The following is a 5258-nucleotide window of genomic DNA, read 5'->3' on the forward strand; positions in this document are numbered from 1 at the left end:
GCGATGCCGCCCTCGGGGGCACGTTCACTTGGAGCGGCGGCGCCGCGGGTCCTCCTAAGGGCTGGGCCGCGTGGCCCCGAGGAATCCAGGGGTCCAGGAGGCCCCGGTCCGCAGTCCAGGCTGCCATCCCCTGGCGCTGGGCAGTTGACAGGCTGGCGGGGCTGCACGGGGGAAGAAGGCTCCGGGCTGGGGAAGGGAGCTTCGCGCCGGGAGCTGCAGCCCAGAGTTTGCAGGAGGCTCCCCCCCTCCCAACCCCCCGCCGTCAGAGAAACTGACAAACAAGACTCTGCCTCATCCGATAAGAATGGCTCCTACGATTTCACGGATTTTAGGCGGGGGTGGAGGCGTTGAGGTTAGGAGAGCCCTGTGAATGAACATCGCCGGAGGCCCAGGGTCCGCAGAAGAAGGGTTTTATTTGACTTTCTTTTATTTGATATTATCTTATTTTCTAACAAAGTGACCTGTCGTTTGTCGCCTTGGGCTCTGCAGGCAAATCCCCTTCTGTGGCGCTGGGGACAGCCTGCAGGGTCTCTGCCTCTGCCCACAACAGCGCTCCCGTCCTCCCGTGCCCACACACAGCGGGGTGAATCAGTCAGACTCGCGGTCCATTCAACACAGGCGGCCGCGTAAAGTGACACTAGAAAAGGCCCTGCCAGTTCATCCGAGAGGACCAGGAAAGACGCCACCAAGCTTCAAATAGGTGCAGTAACCCCGCCCAGAGGAGCAGAGTTGAGGGGGCTGCTGACACTAGCAGAACGGGGGAAAGCACCCAAGAACTGGGTTGCCACCGGTCGAGGTTCCAAGTCACATTCCGTATGCTCCTCTACTGGCTTCTCGGGGACAGCGGAAACGGCTCTAGGTCTCATCTCCCCGAAGGGACTAGGATAAAGGTCCTGCCCAGGACTGCGTGCGGGGGCGGGGGGGAGGTGGGTCTGGGAATGGTGGGGGGGGGGGGGGAGTAGGGTGGTCCCGCTCTGATGTAAACTGGTGGCCGAGTCAGAAGACTTTACTGCTTCTGGACGGAGGAAGCATTGGGAGAGGGAGTCTCGGAGCTCTAAGGAAACCACACCATGCCTTAGTCCTGGTACAACAGGTCACAGCATCAGGGGATCATTTTCTAAGTTGATGGAAGACAAGCAAGCAAGTCAATAAACAAAAACCCCACTTTGGAGTGGATAAAGAAAACAGAAGAGAGAAAAGATAGGGGGAGGAAAAGACAGGGAAACAAGGGGTGGGGCGAACACCCTAAACATTTTTGCAGGAAAAACAGAATAGGAGAACTGGCTCTGGAAAGATCCATCAAAGTCAGGGGATGCAGACACACACCCTGCTCAGGGAGGGCCCAGTGAGTCTGAACTTCTCTTAGCCCTTTTGAGAGAATTAAAAAAATGCAGTCCTCCACACAACCCCTTAAAAGTAAACACTTTTACCATATATTCATTAAATGTTAAAAAAATTTTTTCTTTTAAAAGTAGACGGTTCTTTTAGTCATTCTTTGGCTGAGTAACTTTGGTTTCCAATATCTCCTGTTTTCTACAACTGCCATTGAACCATTAACAACTCATTGTTACAACAGGAGTAGCAATGATTTTTAAAGGTAATTAAGTAGAATTAAATACATCTTTAATGGGATATTTTATTTCTTGCAGACCTTCTGTAATCTTCAAACAAAATCTAAAATCAACATTTACATAAAATGCATAAAATAGCACAGAAGTGAATGGAGTTATGCATCCTACACACAATAAATTCTGTTTTCTATCTTTTCAGATAGAATGTCAACAATGAGAAGGCCTCCTTTTGGGGGGTGGAGTGGGGCCGGTGATAAATAAACTTTTAAGATCAAAGTAAAAACCTGAAAAAGTAAATTAGTAATGTGTCTAAAATCGGGTTGCTACTTAACCCATTTAGAAAACATCTCGTCTTCAATGATCATTTTCTCAAGTTCAGTTAAAATGCAACTGTCAGATTAGGGAGGCTGGGAGAAGGATAGTTTTAAAAATTTCCTTCTGAAAATCTGCTATAAGAAATTTCTCCCGTTTACTTCCCGAGCTCTCTTTCCTCAGACAGCCACGTTTCTGGCTTCCCCGCGTGCTTAGATTAACTGCAGCTTGCAAAGGGGTTTTATAAGACAATCAATAGGGACTCTATATTCATAAAGGCCTCTGATCTGATTACACCTTTTATTTTTTTCATTCCTCTCTCAAAAATTTAAGTCGGCGCGAGCCTGGAAGTCCCAGCGTTGCAGCGCCTGTGAGAGGCCGGAGGCTGCGGAGCACTGGCGACAGCGGCGAGGGCGCCCGTGGATTAGGATGTGGATTGCAGGACAGACCTTTGTTTGGTCACATTCTCGACGGGGCTTGGGGGGAGGGTCGTCCTCCTTCGAGATCGCGCCAGATTTTTATAGACTCGCCTTAAAAGAACTCGCCGCTCTTCATAGAGTTAATTTATGGGGCTTTCGAGGAATATTGGGACTTTTAAGACGCTCTTTATTTTTTTCCCATTAGTATTTTCTGGTTACACTCCTAAAGGGACTCCCGGGTTTCAGCACCTCGCAGGAAGAGGGTGGGAGTGCGAGAAAGAACGGGGCCAGGAAGAGAAGGGGAGGATTTGCCCCCTAATCAAACTGCCTACAGGGCCCAGGCTGCCCAACATATTTTTAAAAATTAAATTTCTAACCATGTTGTGGGCAGTAAAACTCAGATTTAGGAACTGGGAGGAAATTGAGACAAACGAGGGCTATATCTACCTTTCCCCAGGTTTCCACCCATTTGAATTCAGTATTAGGGGAAGGAAGAGTTTGGGGCCTTACGAATTTTAAGTTTAAAAAACGAGGACAGACCGGAGAAAGGATTAGAGTAACAGGTGAGGGGGGCGGGGAGGAAAAGCCCTTGGACCGCGTATTGTCTGCGCGGGGTTCCAGCCCCCCCCCCCCAGTCTCTGGGGCACAGAGGTGGGCGGCGAGGGCTCAAGGCCTGGGATGCCTGGGCTCCCGGGGGCCCGACCTCCCGCTCGCCATCTTTGATCCCAAGCGGAGAAGGTTGGTGTTCATGCTATAGATTGCCTTAAAGGTTCCTTTAAGCACTTTAATACACAACTAGCTCAGAAATCATTAAGAGACCTAGAGAAGGAGAAAAAAATACCTCACACTCACCGGTAATAAGTGTTGACATGCAGCAAAAATCGATTGAGTGGAACCGAGGTGGTGGCAGTAGCGATGGCTGTAGGGGGACCAGCGTGGGAGCGGGAGGGGCGAGGGAACTAGGCTTTTCTCACTTGAAGGGAAAAGGAGGTGCGGAAAGGGGCCGAAGGGCCAGCGAGGATGGGTGTGGGAAAGGGAGGTGAGGAGGGTAATTCTCCCTTCTGGAAGTCCTGGGAAAGAGCTGAGGTGGGAGAAAGGGCCTCTCATCAGCCCCGAGTCTCCGCCCACAGCCTGCACCACTCAAGTCGGGGAAGTGACAACTCTTCCCAAACCTCGACTTCCATTTTTGTTTCCTGCAGATTTGATTGATTTCCTTGAAATTGAGTTCTGTTTCAGCAAGCAAACTAGGCCGAGTTCCACGTCCTGCACCCAGCGCTCCCAAGTCGTTCTTGGGCCTGCAGACGCAAATCCTCCCAGCAGGTCTCGTTAGCGCTTCCAGGCCCCCATCCCCAAATCCCCTCTCCCATTCCCCTCCCTCGCCGCCCCTCCCCCCAAGCCCGGCGGAGGCTCTGGGAGGCCCGGACTGACGAGCCCCGCGGCTCCAGAAGCCAAAGTCCGCCCGTGGGGACCGTTTTCCTCTCCACTGCTCTCAAGTGAACAACAAGGACGGAGGTGACCCTCGTCCAAAGGGCTTTTATCTGCCCTCCACAGCCGCGTGATCCCACCGCAGGTCCGAGGCAGAGCTTAAAAAGGAAAGAAAGAAAGTTAATGTGCATTAAGCACTGATCTTAAATAGGGGACATTATCTGCGATCTCTTTAAGTGGCAGCAGCACTCCCATGCAGAACAAAGACTCAGTGTCTGAGCTCCAAAAGCTTATAGGTAAAGTTTCAGTCCGATAAAAGCAACTTAAGCGCAAAAACACAGGTTTTCTCGGCCCCAGAAAACTGGCGGTTACTTTTTGCTCCCGATTCCCCAGCCAGGGTGATGTTTGTCTTTGCCCCCCGCGGGGGGGGGGGGGGGGGGGGGTGACCCGAAGAGCTAAAGACCTCAGAACTACCCCTCACCCTCACGCCTAACACACCGACCTCCCTTGCGCCACGGTGATGACTTCTTTAGGACTAAGTTGTATTTGCTACTATTTGTTACAAAAGTAATTTCACATTAAAAAAAAAGAAAGCTGAAAACCACCAACAAAGGAAGAGTGGGTGCTTAACGTTCTTTTAAACCCTCACACCAAACTCATTCCCCGTTTAGATGTCAGAGGATGGGAGGGAGGACCAGGGCTGTAATTCATCTTGATTTGCTTCATTCTCCGGCAGTTTGCAAACTATAATCCTGCATAATTTCAGGAACAAGCAGCTTTAGAATTAATGGGTCAATATTATTTAAAACAAAACACGGGGAACATGACCTTTGCCTCAACTACATATTGCTCGACAAGACTCAGGAAACTCCACTCTAACCTCTCAACCCCTGGGCTCTTTGAGAAACTAAAGGGCTGTGGTTATTAGAAATGGTCTTTGTTTCTTTTAATGTCTCGAAAGGATTTGGAAATAGTAATGTAATATAACATGAAGAATCTCTCTACTTAAGCCTGAGAGGTAAACGTGGAGGCCTAAATATTTTGAACTGAAGGTGTTTCCTTGTAAACTTATAGACGTATTCCTCTTGAGAGGAATGTATATAAATTGTAGATGTATACATACACACATACTTCTCCAGAACAATTTAGTGGATGTGCAGGTTTCCCCCTCCCCAAAGGAGTAAACTTGAGAGTCATTCCAAGCTAACGTACTTTCTAAATTTCTTTCCCCTTTCTTCTTTCCCTCTTATATTATTTGCTAGCAATAATGGAATCCTCTGGGTGTAAGCCAAAGAAAAATCCGGGAAACAAGACCAGACTTCGCAGCCACCCCCCCTTTTTTTTTCTGAGAGTACCTCTTTTTTCTTTTTAGTTTCTGATGAATGACTATAATTTATTTCTACCAAATTTAAATAAGTACTGCTGCCTTGTGTATTTAACTAGGCAGGCAGAGGGAACTGGTTTGTTTAGGAAGCAGTGACTGAGAAACCCTGGCCAGGCGACAGAGGAGGGCAGAAAGAATCCAGACCAA

This window comes from Monodon monoceros, unplaced genomic scaffold (genome assembly GCF_005190385.1).
Source record: "Monodon monoceros isolate NGI ecotype Baffin Bay Population unplaced genomic scaffold, NGI_Narwhal_1 Super_Scaffold_20, whole genome shotgun sequence".
Classification (NCBI taxonomy): domain Eukaryota; kingdom Metazoa; phylum Chordata; class Mammalia; order Artiodactyla; family Monodontidae; genus Monodon; species Monodon monoceros.